Source organism: Mustela nivalis (genome assembly GCF_964662115.1).
Source record: "Mustela nivalis genome assembly, chromosome: 5".
In the NCBI taxonomy this organism is placed as follows: domain Eukaryota; kingdom Metazoa; phylum Chordata; class Mammalia; order Carnivora; family Mustelidae; genus Mustela; species Mustela nivalis.
In genome coordinates, this window is record NC_139024.1 from 1975612 (window position 1) to 1991633 (window position 16022).

Consider the following 16022-nt stretch of genomic DNA (forward strand, 5'->3'; position numbering starts at 1 on the left):
CTACCGCATCAGCTTGGGTTCTGACCGTTAGCCTACGACAAAGCAGACGCACATTCTACCCTGAAAGCCAGGTCACATCGAGATAGCTATTTTTCCTGTTTTTCTTTTTAAAGATTTTATTTATTTATTTATTTATTTATTTATTTATTTATTTATGAGAGCTAGAAGGAGGGAGAGAGAGAGAGAGAGAGAGAGGAGGGGCAGAGGCAGAGAGGGAAGCAGACTCCCTCCTGAGCAGGGAGCCCACCACAGGGGCTTGAATCCAGGACCCTGAGATCATGACCTGAGCCGAAGGCAGCGGCTTAACCCACTGAGCCACCCAGGCGCCCCTAATTAAGCTTTTTTTAAAAATTTATTTTTTCTTTTCAGCATAACAGTATTCATTGTTTTTGCACCACACCCAGTGCTCCATGCAATCTGTGCCCTCTATAATACCCACCACCTGGTACCCCAACCTCCCACCCTCCCCGCCACTTCAAACCTCTCAGATTGTTTTTCAGAGTCCATAGTCTCTCATGGTTCACCTCCCCATCCAATTTCCCCCAACTCCCTTCTCCTCTCCATCTCCCCATGTCCTCCACGCTATTTGTTATGCTCCACACATAAGTGAAACCATATGATAATTGACTCTCTCTGCTTGACTTATTTCACTCAGCATCATCTCGTCCAGTCCCGTCCATGTTGCTACAAAAGTTGGGGATTCGTCCTTTCTGATGGAGGCATCATACCCCATAGTGTATATGGACCACATCTTCCTTATCCATTCGTCCGTTGAAGGGCATCTTGGTTCTTTCCACAGTTTGGCAACCGTGGCCATCACTGCTATGAACATTGGGGTACAGATGGCCCTTCTTTTCACGACATCTGTATCTTTGGGGTCAATACCCAGTAGTGCAATTGCAGGGTCAGAGGGAAGCTCTATTTTTAGTTTCTTGAGGAATCCCCACACCGTTCTCCAGAGGCTGCACCAACCTGCATTCCCACGCTTTTTAACTCCTGCATCCGCCGTCAGAAGGAAGGAGCGCGGCCACGGCCCTCGAGCTTGAACGGTCTCTCTCTGGAAGCAACAGGCATCACCTCCCCTCGAACTCGCTGACCCAAGCCTGGCTCCCGGCCACGTCCACCTTCACCGAGGGCGGCCGCGCAGCCCCTCTTTCACCCAATGGCCGCAAGTCTCTGTGGCGGAATCAGCCCCTGCCAGCAGCCTACCAGCTTCGTGAAGGAGAAAAACTAGTCTGAAGGTGTTTTAAGAACCAGATTTATATTTAAGAAATGTATCTGAGGGGCGCCTGGATGGCTCCGTGGGTTGAGCCTCTGCCTTCGGCTCAGGTCATGATCTCAGGGTCCAGGGATCAGGCCCCGCATCGGGCTCTCTGCTCAGCAGGGAGCCTGCTTCCTCTCTCTCTGCTGCTGCTCTGTCTACTTGTGATCTCTGTCTGTCAAATAAATAAATAAAATCTTGAAAAAAAAAATAAAAAAAGAAACGTATCTTAGTGTTCATGTTGCTGCAAGTGATTTCCACATTCTTTTAAACATTCTGTACTTGATGTATTTTTATAGTAAACATTATTTTATAATTTGAATTGAATTTGTTTTTCTAAAGACCCCGAAGACTGTTGCAGACAGGAGATCTACGTAGCTGAGAGCAGGGTTGATAAGGGAGAAACCCGACACATCCGCAGTTGTCACAAGTAACGTCAGGACAGCGTTCGTTCCCCGAGAACACCCGTGTCCCTCGCAGTGGCCTGCGGCGCCCGGCCAGGTGTGGGTCTCACTCAGCACGAGTGTCCCGAGCCTCTGCTCAACGCCTGCTGTCCTGCTGTTAACCACAAGATAACAATACGATAAGGAAGAAATCACTTAAGGTTTGGGTTTGGTTTTGTGAACTCCTGGCCCTCGGCAGCGAGCGTTGGAAGGTCTACGGGACTTCTGGTTTGCGAGCGTAACCGAAGCGAGGCCAGTCTCAAACCTATGTTTTCTGCTGGGCAGAAAAGGGAGAAAGTGTGATTTTATTATTTTTCTTTTTTTTTCTCTTGTTGGGAACAGAGGAGTCCCTTGAGTGTCCTGTTCCCCAGAGGCTAATTCAAGTCCCTCCACCTGCTCCCAAGCGGAGAGTGACCCGTGTACTGATGGAGGCTGTGAGCGGGGCTTAATAACAAAGGCTTTTGCTTGTCTCTCGATGCAGTTTTGCCTCGAAAAGAAAGAAATAAAAAGCAGCTTTCAGCTCAAGGAAGACCAGTGTTGGGATACGGATTCGGAGGGCTGGAGACACGCAGGCTGGCGGGGTGGACGGGCGGGGTCTCGGGCCCGCGGTCCGTCTCCCCCGGGGCGTGACCGCGGCGCCCGCCCCTCCCCAGACAGACTTTCCTGGGGAGTGACCCGGAGATCTGCCGTGCGAGTCTGAACTGGACTTTTTCCTGGAAGTGTCTGTGCGCCGAGTGAAGTGTTTGGCTCTTCCTCTCCCTCCTCACGCCTCTTACCCGCTGTGTCCTGACTCTTGGGGTCACCGCTGAAAGGGGGTCTGAAGATGTTTGGGAGCCTCGCTCAGTACAAAGGCCACGCAGGGAGGATCCTTTTTTTTTTTTAATTTGAAGAGAGGGTTCCTAAGGGCAGATGCCCATTAAGGAATCAAATTCAACTCTGACTTGGGGACGTCTCTATAAACAGTCCCACTCATGGGGTGGAGGTGCCCTGCCCAGGGGGTCCCAGAAAGGGGCTTTTTGGTGAGCTGCGGTGTCCTGGGGTCCCCCGGTGCTGGCCAGACCTGTCTCAGTAGAAGGCACCTGCTCAATGCCAGAGTCGTGATTCCTTTGTCATGATTATTTCAGGCCCACAGAGAAGGGTGGAAAAGGTGATGCATAATGCGTAATAGAACATAGAAGAGGTATGTGGTCTATCGTGATAGGAATAACTGGGTTCTAGACTGGCCCTCTGCTGCTTCAGCTTTTCATTTCCAACCTGTGTTCTCATTCTCTGAGCATTCACTGAAAATAGTGCACAGCTGTATGTATTGCTCTTCTTTTCTAAACTCTTCAGTGTGAAGGGGCCGGGGGGCTCAGTTGGTTAAGCGTCTGCCTTCAGCTCAGGCCGTGATCCCGGGATCCAAGCCCGCGTCGGGCTCCCTGCTCAGTGGGGAGCCTGCCTCTCCCTCTCCCTCGGCCGCTCCCCTGCTTGTGCTCTCTCTCCCTCTGCCAAATATATAAATAAAATCTTAAAAAAAAAATCCAATGTGAGACTCTCTGCCTTTTCACGGATGAAGGCAAAACATTCACATTTTTAATTCCTAAAAATCTGGCTTCATTTCTACCCCCTTGCCTTCGGTTTACACTGACGGCTCCGCTGCTTTGGGTCCCCTCAGCTCAGGTTTTCTTCTTTCCAATCTGCTTGATCAACTATTCTATATTTCTTCTCCTCTTTGCTCTGCTTTGGAGGTGTATTTTCTACAAACACAGACAAATTTTCACTCTTGAAATATTAACGCGCCTTTTGAAGTTAACAAAGCCATCAAACCCTCCTCATCCCCCCAACCTCTCACACCTGCAAACTCCTCTCCAGAGCTGGCCCTCCTGGTTTCACCACCCCCAATGCTCCTCTTTCTTTCTTTCTTTCTTTCTTTCTTTCTTTCTTTCTTTCTTTCTTTCTTTCAAAGTATGCCTTTATTTTATTATCACTCTTGAAATATAGCTTGTTGATAACATTTATGTATTTTGGTTCTATTAATTAATTATTCTGACAACCGTACTTGTAGACGAGACAGTCACTGTTTTCTGGACTGATGCAGGTACATTACTTTCTTTCTTCAGCTTTAATTTTTTCAACCTTTAAAAAACTCTTGTCTGTTTATGACTTTGGATCATGAGCCCCTCTTCTGTGACGATGTTTCTGGGAAAGTCTGTGCAGGTTTGGTAAGGACGTGTCTGCCCAGAAAATCCCGTGCCGGCTTTTGCCACAGACCCAGAGTCATTATCCTTGGATGAGTCTTACAAAACTTTCAGCTTGGAAGTTTTCAGTATCAATGTTTTTATATGTTTTAATTTATTTTTAAAACATTTATTATTATAAAACAGTAAGAATATATTTGAAATTAGAGAATAAGAGACAAGAGATAAGAAAAAGGAAACACTATTTCTACCACCCTGAGTTCATCACTATTACTACACATCTCAGTATATATAGTCAGCACTGACCTTTCTCCGGGGACTTTCTGAGACCTCTGCTTATCCGGGAGTCTGGGAACTCAGATGACATTTAAAATCGTCTCTCCCTCTAAAAGCCTGCCAGCCTGACCTTTGGGTTTGACCTTGGCATAGCTGACGTGTATAAAACAAGCTGCTTCTTGCTTCCTTAAAGGTCCTCCTCTCTGTCATCTCTCGAGTTCATGGAGTGCTTCTGTAGATACGCCCTTTAAGGAAGGACGGAGGAGGCCGAAGGGGGCGTCCCAGGCGAGAGTGAAGGCACCGGGCGAGTTATCGGGCATCACCTGAGGTGACTGAAGCTTCTGCTGCGCAGTCACAGCTTCCAGGGTGGCCGCGGGACAAAAGGGACTTTCATCTTGAATGCTCGAGCCTGACTTCCCACTGAAACCAGCAGCAGGCAAGATATTCGGGAATAGAATTTCTAGAAATGCAGTCGAAGGGTTTAAAGACGGCATGTTGGGGCGCCTGGGTGGCTCAGTGGGTTGAGCCTCTGCCTTCGGCTCAGGTCATGATCCCAGGGTCCTGGGATCAAGTCCCGCATCGGGCTCTCTGCTCTGCTCTGCTCCTCTCTCTCTGCCTGCCTCTCTGCCTACTTGTGATCTCTGTCTGTCAAATGAATAAATAAAATCTTTAAAAAAAATAAATAAATAAAGATGACGTCTTGACCCCAGCTTTCCTTCTGAGGGGACACCAAGGAGGCTCAGGTGGTAAGAGCCATGGACAAAAGCTCGGCAGTTAGCTCTCTGCCGGAGGCTGTAGCGCACGGGAAGGTAAAGGAAGAGACAGGCGCTGCGTGCGGCTAACCTGAGAGAGCTGCACCTTCAACTGACCAGCACGTTGACAGCTAGTCAAGAAAAGATTTTTTAAATATTATGCTATGTTAGCCACCATACAGGGCATTATTAGTTTTTGATGTAGTGTCCGTGATTCCTTGTTTAAGTGAAACACCCAGCGCTCCATGCGGTCCATGGCCTCCTTGGTGCCCACCACCGGCCTCACCCATCCCCCACCCCCGTCCCTCTAAAACCCTCAGTTTGTTTCCCAGAGTCCACAGTCTCTCGTGGTTCGTCTCCTCCTCCGATGTCGCCCCCTTTATGGAGGACAGTAGGAGAAGGAAGAAAAGATGCTGATTGGACATCAACAAGACAGAAAAAGGTAGTTTACATTACATTTTTTAAACTATTCTTTTCAGAGCGGTTTGAAAGTCAGAGCAAAGTCGAGAGGCCGGTGTAACGGTTTCCCACCGCTGCTCACCCCTCGCGGCGCAGCCTCGCCCCCAGCAACAACCACCGCTAGGGGAGTGCACCGTTCCAGCCGGCGGGCCTCCACGGACACATCACAACCACCCAAGGACCACGGTTGACCTTAGGGTTGACTCCTGTATGTTCTTTGGGTTCGGAGGAACGTACGATGATGTTTGCCCGCCGTTACAGTGGCGTTCGGAGCCGTGGTCCCGCCCCCAGTCCTCCACGCGCCGCCCGTTCGTCCCTCCCGCCTGCTCAGGTAACCCCCGGTCATTCCGTGGTCTCTGCAGTCCTGTCTGTTCCGGGACGGCACACGCTTGGAACCGTCCAGAATGCAGACTTTTCAGGTTGACGTCTCTGGCTTCATGAGGTGCGTTTAGTGCTCCTCCGTGTCTTTCCACAGCCCGACAGCTCGTCTCTCTTCAGCACCCGAGAATGCTCCCTTGTCTGAACGTGTTGGCTTCCTTATCCACTCACCTGCTGAAGAATACCTTGATGGCTTCGGAGCTTGGACAACATTGAATAAGGGGGTTATAGACACCCATGTGCAAGTTTTTGTGTAGACATAAGCTTTCAGCTCCTTTGGGGAAGTACCAAAAAGTCAGTTGTTTTGAAGGTGTGGTAAGAGTGTGTTTAGTTTTGTAAGAAGGAACCAAACTGTCTTCCAAAGGGGCTGCAGCGTTGGCACCACCCCGGTGACGAGCGAGAGCTCCTGCCGCTCTGTGCCCCACCAGCACGTGGGGTGTGGGTGCTCTGGGTTTGACTGTTCTCCTGGGGTGCCGTGGTATCTCACTCTTGCTTTGATTTACATTTCCCAATGGCACATGATATGATGCCTTTTCTCATACGTTTTTCTTCTATCTTTATTATCTTCAGTGAGGAGCATGTTAGAGTCTTGGGCCCATTGTTAAATCCGTTTCTCTGTTTTCTTATTGTTGAATCGAAGAGTTCCTCACATACTTTGGATAACAGTCAGGTGTGCCTTTTGCAAGTACTTTCCCCAGCCCATGGTGTGTCTTCTCATTCTCTTGACATTATATCTTAGGGCGCAGAAGGTTCTAATTTAACCAAGTCCAGCTTGCCCATTCCTTATTTCATTGATTGCGCTTTTTGTGTCTTTTCTACAAAGTCGTCGCTGTACAAGGGCCATCTACATGTTCTACTCTGTCATCTTCCAAGGGTTGTATAGTTTTGTGTTTTACATGTAGGTCTGTGATCCACTTTGAATTTTTTGTTTGTTTGGTTGTTTGTGAAGGGTGTAAAGCCCATGTCTAGGATCATTTTTCTTTTTTATTTGCACGCGGATGCCCAGTAATTCCAACAGTTTCTTGAAAAAATTCTGTGTGCCCCATTGTTGCCTATGCTCTTTGTCAGAGATCAGTTGTCCGTGCTTATGTGAGTCTATGTCAGGTTCCATTCTGCACATCGACATGTTTGCGCTTCTTTTACCAACAGCACACTGTCTTGATCACGCAGCTTTCCAGGAGGTCCTAACTCGGAGTCCCGTCAGTCCTCACACGTTCCACATCGTGTGGCTGTTCGGAACCTTTCGCCTCTCCCTACAAATGTCCGGGTTAGCTTGTTGATGTCCACAAACAGCCTGCTGGGATTTTGGTTGGAATTGCACTGAATCTATAGGTCAGCATGAGAAGAGCTGACATCTTGGCAGTATTAGCTTTTTCTTTCTATGAACATAGGACATCTTTTCATTTAATTAGTTCTTTTTTCTTTTTCTTTTTTAAAAAACTTATTTCATTGGAGTATTGTAGTTTTCCTCATACAGATATTCTCTCTCTCTCTCTCTCTCTCTCTCTCTCTATATATATATATATATATATATATATATTTAACCTAAGTGACAATGAATTACCTAAGTGTTTCATTTTGGGGGTGTGAATGTAAGTGGTATTGTGTCTTAAATTCCACCTGTTCATTGCTGATATGTAGGAACGTGATTGACTTGTGTATCAGCCTTGTGTCCTGCAAACTTGCTAGGATTCCTGACTAGTTCTAGGAGTTTACGGATTCTTTTGGATTTTCTACAGAGCTGATCATAACACCTGAAAACAAAGCTTTATTTCTTTCTTCCCAGTTGTATGCCTTTAATATCCTTTTCTTGTCTTATCACAGAGGCAAAGGCTTCCCGTACAATGTTGAAAAGAATGCCACAATTTGTTTTTCCATTCAGCAACTTTTGGGCATGCCTGTGTTTTCTAGTTTCTGCTGGTAATGGACGAAGCTGCTTTATGTTTATACAGAGAGCTTGTGTGGACATGTGTTCTCGTGTCCCATGGATATTGCTGAAGTATGGACGCCGTACTGCAGGAAGAGAATGCGCTACTCTGTGAGATGCTGCCAAGATGCCTTCCAAGTCAGCTTTCTGACCAGCAGGATACAGGTGGCCTTAACTCTTTTTAATCCAGTCTGCTAGTCTCTGACTTTAACTGGGACATGCAGACCATGGTGTTTTATATGATCATGGACACAGAAGGGTTTAAATCTGTCTTCTTCTTAAGGCTCTTTACTTGTGTTACTTGCTCTCCCCCCCCCCCACGTTTTTTGGCCTACCTTTGGATTGAGTATATATTTTTTAAAGATTCTAAAAATTTACATATTTATTTATAGAAAGGGCACATGAGGACGGGCAAAGGGAGACGGAGAAAGAATCTCTGTAGGCTCTGCGCTCAGCACAGAGCCTGATGCAGGGGCTCCATCTCACGACCCTGAGATCATGACCTGAGCTGAAATCAAGAGTTGGACACTTCGCTGACAGTTAGTTACCCAGGTGCCCTCAGATTGAGTCTGTATATATATTTTTTTATAATTCCTTTTTATTTAAGTTATCAGCTGACCAGTTACCCCTTTGGGGAATTTTTTAGTAATTACGCAGAGGCAGTGGGTTTTCACTCAGATAGAGCAGAGCTTTGCCTAGACTTGGGCCCAGCAGGACTTCCCACCCGCTCAGCAGTTTATAGCTTACATTTCTTACCAGAGAAAGGCCTGGTGACCGGGCTGGGTTTCCTGCCGATGTGCCCATTGGGGGGCATTTCCACTAGCTCTTGGGAGTGCCTGGTCACTGGTTCAAGTCTGGGAAAGAGCTGGAGACAACAGCAGACCGTCTTTTGTCTAAGCCAGCACGCTAGCCGATATTGTGCCTTCGGGAATCCACAAATCCCTCAGTTGCTTTCCTTCTGTCTGATTTCAGGGCCATGATGCTCTAGTCCAGAATCGTCTTGGGCTTTTTGTTTTGCTTCATTTTGTTTGGTGCAAGAAACAAGGAGCAGAAGGTATAATGTTAACAGATGGAAAAGAAACCAGAATGACTCAGTGTGAACTTTATTTTTCACTTCCTTTACATGAAAATGGTGTTCAGACAGAAAGGACAGAGTAAACTTATAGGGACTGAAATCCCAAATAGTCAGAAAATAAATGAGAATACCTGCTTTCCACAAGACAGCATGAGCTCTCTGACTCAGATGATCTAAAGGATCTTGGAAATGAGATTGCGAGCGTCTTGGAGGAAACCTTAGTGAGATCGTGAGAACGAGGGAGATACCAGGAGAAAAGGATGGAGAGACGTCCTCACTTTGAAAACGGGGGTGAGGGGCCCTTTGGAAGCAAGTGAACTGGCTATCTATTGGCAGATAGGTTAGATTTAAAAAGGGGACTGCCTGAGGAAGAAAGAAATTTGCATCAGCTTACCTAAAAGAAAACACCACCCCAAAGCTGCATTATTCCTTGAGTGTGATCTCTTACCAGGTGGGGAAACTGTGTGTGTGGTAACTTAGGTCAGGTTTTGATGTCCCTTGATATACTCAGATGAATTCAAAGCTGGCTGAAGACTTACACCGCACGAGTTGTGAGGCCAACTGATTACCGGTCCCCTGAGTACTGAAGTCGACCAGCGTGCATGGGAAGGGCCCTGGGTCTAAGTCATAAAACGGAGGTCAGGAGCCGTCTACATGGAAAAGATCAGGCAACAGCGTGGACGTGTAACACAATTTTTTCTCTTTTAAAAAATGTGTTTCTGGGAGCGCCTGGGTGGCTCAGTCGTTAAGCGTCTGCTTCGGCTCAGGTCATGATCTCAGGGTCCTGGGATCGAGCCCCGCATCGGGCTCTCCCCTCGGCAGGAAGCCTGCTTCTCCCTCTCCCACTCCCCCTGCTTGTGTTCCCTCTCTTGCTGTGTCTCTCTCTGTCAAATAAATAAATAAAATCTTAAAAACAAAATGTGTTTCTGATGGAACTGGCGATAAAGCATCTGACGGGGTCGGCCAGACCTTCACTTTCTCCTGAGTCCTCGCCGCATCCGGGAGTGGGGGGAGGACCGTGCCGGGAGCAGAGGGAGGCGGTGGAAAATTAAACCGTAACATCTGAACTCAAAAAAATATAAAACCTTCTCAACTGTGAACTATTTGTGAAGTCAAAACTGAACATGCAGCACATCCTGCAGGAAATCTTTGTGATTGGATGGACTGCGGAGCCGAGAGGCCTCCTGAAGGCTGGGCAGGATCGCCTCGGCATTGTCTACGCTGGAAAAGACCGTGACCTCTCAGGAGGTGCCAGGGCTCAGCGGTCCTGCAGGAGGGAGTGATGGGCTGTGCATGCAGGACAGCACCTTGGACCCAGGGGCCAACGTCCCCATGGTACCCGCAGTTCCTTACAACTCAGTTAAGTGCCCTTGGTGCGATCTCTTAATTGTTTGCAGGTCTTTGTGGAACCCCAGTCTTATTATGTGCTTTCACTGACGCGGATGTACTGAGCAGAAGCCTCGGCTTGCGTCTCAAACACGAGGTTTCGATGAGTGGGCTCTGGTGAGTCTGCGGGTCAAGGGAGAAGCAAGAGTGGGTTTCCAAGCTACACTGGCAAAGATAACCCCGTAAGCAAAAAGGAGACTCTGGGACTGGCCTGCCATTCACCCGGGAAGTCGGGTAGATGATGGGACCCCATTTTGTAAAGAATTTGGGTCCAATTCATCAAACACTGGGATAGTTGAGAAGTTTTACTACACCCAAAAGACAACGAGGGAAGGCCAGTCCGGTCCTACAGACCTGTTGTCAGAGCCGCGGTCTTCCTTCCGGCCGCCTGGGAAGCTCCCTCCTCACTCCCGGGGCTCCCCGCACCACTCCCTGCTGCAGGGGCGGACGCTGCCCCGCCTAAGGTCAGGCTTGCAGAGCGGCAGGGAGGCTGGGTGTCCTGTTCGCACACGGAGAGCGGGACGCATGCTTGGAACGCCCACGCTCCCTCCACAGGGCGATTCTCCTCACCTCCCCCCCAAGCCGACCCCAGCAAATGAGCCAGGCCAGTAAGTCTCCCCTTGATGTTATTGAAGGGAATTCTGGTGCCTCCTGGCAGATTTATTGTTTCCAAAATCATCTGGGCAAGCTTGCTCATTGACCTCAAGAAACTCAGAGAGAAATGCGTCGACTTGCCTGTAGAACACGGGATAACCATCGTTTCAAGGATCTATTGCTGTCTTATGCCAAATCAGACTGCGTTCCTTTTATAGCATTTTAGAAACTTTTCCCAGAAAACATCAGCATTACCCTGTGTCACGTTGTATTTAATTGTACAGTGTCAACTTCCCTTAAAAGAATGTTAGGAAGACTATATTTTAAAATACTAAGCGTGAGCAGGTGACCGATTTGAAATATTAAATAGTTAAGGATTCGTTATAGTTTATAATAGTTACAAACTCCTGCAACATAAATCAGTCTGCTTATTTGTTGAGCCCAGGACATGCAATGCAACAGTAACCTTGAAGGAAATTCTAAGTTACGATCTCCCTGACTCCCATGGGGCACCCAACAGGAGGTACTTAACATCAACTCATCCAGTTCCAGATGTCCCCGGTGCTGCCGGACAACCCAGTCTCAGACTGCGTGTGCAGACGTCGTGAGCTCTGACAGCGTCCAGCGTAACTCACCCTCCTGCGTGTCACTCGTGGCAGACATCTGGGGCCACATCGCATCCGTCTGATCCTCTGTTTAATGACGGCCTGAGGATACCACAGCAAAAGGAATCACAAAGCGTATTCTGGTCACGGCAAAACTGTGCCAGCATCCTTCTGTGATCTGGAAACAATTTCCGCTCTGCCATAATGTGATTTGAAGCGAAATCTCATTGGGTTGCACGGGACGGTGAAGAGGAGGTAAGCCTGCCCGAGTGCAGCCAAGGTTGCCCTCCTCTGCTCTGCTGGGTGTTGATGGACCCCCTGGGAGGGGCCGTTGAGGCTGTGAAGGGTGTCGGGACCAGCGAGACCACCCTGCTCACCTCAGGGGGTTGTCACCTGCTTTGGAACGCGAGACCCGAGCCAGAATCGGTTATGTGACCTTAAGGCAGTGTGGGATTTTGAAATATTACAGACAATAAACTTGTCCCGAGGTGGAGAATTTTACCTACTAGAATTATCCATGAGGTGACAGAAGACTGTTTCCAGGGAATCCCCCCTCCCCTGCAGAGAGCGGGGCCACCAGCAGGCTGGGGTCTAGCAGTCCTCCTGGGGGTCTGGGGCGGGTGTTAGTGGCTGCTCCAGGCTGGGCACGCTGGGGACGCGGGCAGGCTCGGGGGGAAAGAGAAGCACCTGCGGGGCATCAGCGGGCATCTGACGGGGAGTGCGTTCAGAGGCGGGTCCGGGAGTCTCCAGGCTGTGAGGGGACCCCCAGGACGGAAAAGGGAACCTGTCGCGAGAGTGAACTGGAATTCCTTTCCTGTCCTTTGGGAGATGTTGACAGGACCCAACTTGGCATTTGGACGTGGTCTGTGTTTTGGGCTCCCTTGCTGTTCGGACACAAGGCAGAGCGGTCTACAGTCCGAGGGCGCCGGCGCGAGCAGCTCTGGAGCAGGGAGCTGGGCCCCCCGCAGGCAGGCCCCGGGGCAGGGGCTGCTCGGGAGAAACCAGGGGCAGCATTAATGCTGGGGAGGGAAAAGCAGTTTGAGTCTCCAGGGTCAAGTCCAGTTCTAGAAGCTCTTGACTACCTGCTGGGGTGCTTTTAATCTGTACCGGACGAGGAGCCATTCGGAAGTCCACAACGCGGAGGACGGGTGACGGCCAGGGGGCGGCTGGAAGCCAGGGTCCTCAGCCCTGCAGCTGCGGGAGCCTGGACGGACCGGCCGGCGGCGAGTTTGGGGCGAGGCCCGTGGGTTCCGGCTTTCCTTCCTCTTCCCCTCCACCAGCCCCTCCCACCAGCACCTTCAAAGCCTTCTCCTGAGCTTTGTTTATGTGTGTTTTTATGAGAGGAGTTGGTTTGAACACAAGACTTCCTGCAGTCCCGTCTCCCCAGACTGGACACGGCTAGGCCGGGTGGTTCAGACCTTCCCCATCTGACCCGGCTCTCGGCACTGGCCGGATCCTCCTGGAAGGACCAGGCAAGTCCACCGGAGAGAGAAGGACCCATCCATCCTGCAGACATGTCTCCCCTCTCCCGCCAGGGGCCGGGGAATGGGCACTTGTAACAGCCTCGGCTGTTCTGTAATCGCCCCTAAGTCAGGCAGCCCATGTCCTGGGGGGAGGGAAGGCATAACACCAGGGGGTTCTGTGCACGGGGAGGGGCTGTCCCTGTGGCCTCTGCCCCAGTGGCCTCCCACAGAGGCTGGGCCACCTTTCGAGACAGGCGTCGACACAAGAGCCCTCAGTCGAGCGCTGGGTGCCAACGGCCGCCTTCCCCCAGCCGCAGAGCACGCGTGTTTGTGGGGTCACCTTCAAGGCACAAGGCTCACAGGGGCCTCTGGGGCAGCGTGATCGATGCGCGTGCTGGGAGAGGGGACATCCCGCCCACGACACACACGCACCCCCCCGTACGCCCGCCCCCGGGCTTGTGGTCACCCGAGGGACAGCTGAGGGTCTCCGAGGTTTTCCATCTCTGCCGCATCTCACCCACGCGGGCACTCGGGCAGATGGTGGAGCAGGAGACCGTGACCGTGCCTGGAGAGAGATGTGGTGCCCACGGCCATCTTGGAGCCTTGGTGGCAGGACAGGCACAAATTCACTGACTTCAGCAGCCGCCAGAGCACCTCGGCTCAAGGGCAGGGTCCTTCTCGCCTCTTCCTGCTTCTGGCCGTGGCAGGGTTTGGCCTCGGCACAGGGCCGAGTCTGCCTCCGTTCCGCACCACCCCCCGTGGGAGTCTGTGTCTCTCCCTCTTCTTATGAAAGCCCCAGTCCCAGGGGATCTGAGGTCTCCTCATTCCACAGGATCCGTTAGCTCCGTAGTGACCCTAATTACCAGTAGGCCCCATCCTGAGGCTCCAGGAGGGACATGAGCGTTGGAAGGGTGTGTGGGCTACAGGGCTCCCCCGAGGCTTGGGGACATGGTGGAAAGCTCAGTTCTGCCTTCTACGGATCCGGCCGGGAGAAGGCGGTGCTGCTCCGTGTGCGGTGGGGGGTGCGAGAGCTCAGGTCCTGGTCCCGGGAAAGATGCCCCCGCAGCTGGGCCGAGGCCACAGGAGCCAGCCTCCTGCTGAGCTCTTCTGGGCGAAGTCCCCCTCGAGGACAGGGAACAAAAACAAGTTATATTTTCATTAAAACAGCTGGAAACACAAGTTCTTTGACTCTCAGTTTCCAAGGCCACTTCAGGGACTGCCACAAGGTTCACCTTTTGCTCAGAATACTGGCGCAGTCTAGCCGGAGAGAGAAGCACGGACGGAGCCATGCCCCACACTGTCCTGCGTGCGGTCAGGAGGCGGTGTGTCCCCCAGTGTCCCCAGCGACCTTGAGGAAGCTGTTGTGACACTCCAGCCTCCCCGGCTGCGTTCATAGGACCCTCGCTGCCCGGGGCACATGAACAGGCTGAAGTCAAACTCCCACCCAGTGTCCCGTGCCCGGCGGTCTGTGCCGCGCGGGGGGCACCTGCACGCGCCCTTGCACACTGTCCACGGCTCAGCGCGCCCCTCTGCGTGTTCACATCACCCTCCTCCCGGCTGCGTCCTTCTGTCCAGACCGTCCCAGACGCCGAGTCCGTTGCAGCCGGCCACAGGGCTCTTTGCGCATCTCAGGCTCCACGCTGGCCGCAAGTGGCGGCTGGGCACAGGCCTTTCAGAGATGCTCTGCTCTTTGTGTCCTTCTGTCATTATAACTAATCTCTGTGACCCAAATTCTGCCACCAGCGGGGTGGGGTCTCCAGGAAGCGGGCATTGTATTTTCCTCATGGCTCTGAGATCCCTCCTTCTGACCTGCAGATTAGAAGGTTAATTGAGATTTCTGTGTTTACATTCTAATCTCCATGTCTAATGCATTCTAAATCTTTGCCTCTTTTAGCTGGGTGGTGCTTAATTACTTTTCCGAAGGTAAACCTGATGGGTTCGGGATGAATTACAGGGCAAGGATGACCCTGATAAGCCTAGGACGGCAGAAGGAGAAGCTGATTTATGTGGCATAGGGTGACGCCCGCGACCCAGGCAGATGCATCTTGAATTCCAGCTTGTCAGACCTGGTTGTCCTCATCATTCTCAAGTATTGCAAGGCTTGCTTTACACAGATTTTTATTTCAACTTTGTGCATGGCGCTGATGAAATGAGAAGATAGAATTTTTTAAAATAAATTGTTTAGATGTAATTGTTTTTTTTTAGTCAAAAATTAAAGAGTTGGTAGCATAGAAAACAGTGCAGGTGTTCACTGTTTACATATTTAGAGAAAATAATTTTTCTATTGTTACCATTGTTTTCTTTTTGTCAGCCTTGAGCAAGGAGCTCTCCTGGGGACATTGCATGCTGGAGAGAGGAAGCAGAGCGGTTAGGAACATGGGCTCTGGAGTCAGGCCAACCCTGGCTCTACTCCCAGATCTAATGACAACCAGCTGGTGATCTTGGTCCAGTAGTGAGCTCCTTTGTCTTTGTCATCTTATCTACGAGAGGCCGAGCTGAAGGTATAAGGTCTTTGTGAAGCCCAGATGCTCCAGTGCCTGGCAACAGGAGGTGCTAGTCAGGGTAGTGATGATGATGTCATCATGATGGTGGTGTTGCTGATAAAGATGATGGTGATTATGATGATGATGGTGATGATGGTGAGGATGGTGAGGATGATGGTGTTGATGGTGATGGATGTGTCGGTGATGGAGGTGATGGTGATGGTGGTGATGATGATGGTGATGATGATGGTGATGATGATGGTGATGATGGTGAGGATGGTGAGGATGATGGTGTTGATGGTGATGGATGTGATGGTGATGGAGGTGATAGTGATGGTGATGATGGTGATGATGACGGTGATGATGATGATGGTGATGATGGTGATGATGGTGATGGTGACAGTGATGATGGTGATGGTGATGATGGTAATGATGGTGATGGTGATTGATTTTTAATGTCTTTTCAGTATAAATTTTACCTTTCCAACTAGAGATTTGAGGACCAGCCCCCTCTGCAGGTTGATGCAGCATGTAGCTGGCATGGAGCACTTGTTGTTAAAGACTTCAGCACTCCCACTGTAGCCCTATTTTCCTTAGACCCTTTGTTTTTTTCTCACTTGTCTTGATCCTTTCAAGCCAGGGCCTCTGAAGATAATGCTGAGTTGGGCCATTTTGCGGGGTGTTCCTACATATCGAGTGGTCGCATGGAGGACATGGAGGAGGAAAGCTCCTTTTGAGAGTAT

The 16022-nt window shown here is 50.3% G+C and overlaps 2 long non-coding RNA genes across 5 annotated transcripts; both read left to right on the forward strand.

The window, feature by feature from the left end:
* The first annotated feature begins 4185 nt into the window (after positions 1-4185).
* On the forward strand, positions 4186-9659 carry LOC309864742. Of its 4 annotated transcripts, XR_014311732.1 has the most exons (6): positions 4186-4593; positions 5389-5699; positions 7699-7838; positions 8066-8225; positions 8646-8727; positions 9260-9659. It is a non-coding gene; the product is annotated as an uncharacterized lncRNA (long non-coding RNA). The 4 variants fall into 4 exon arrangements; XR_014311730.1 differs by having other exon boundaries at positions 7699-8225; XR_014311731.1 differs by having other exon boundaries at positions 7699-8212.
* Positions 9660-11057: 1398 nt separating this feature from the next.
* Positions 11058-15290, forward strand: LOC309864752. The gene is made up of 3 exons (XR_014311742.1): positions 11058-11588; positions 14691-14830; positions 15108-15290. It is a non-coding gene; the product is annotated as an uncharacterized lncRNA (long non-coding RNA).
* The last annotated feature ends 732 nt before the right edge of the window (positions 15291-16022 follow it).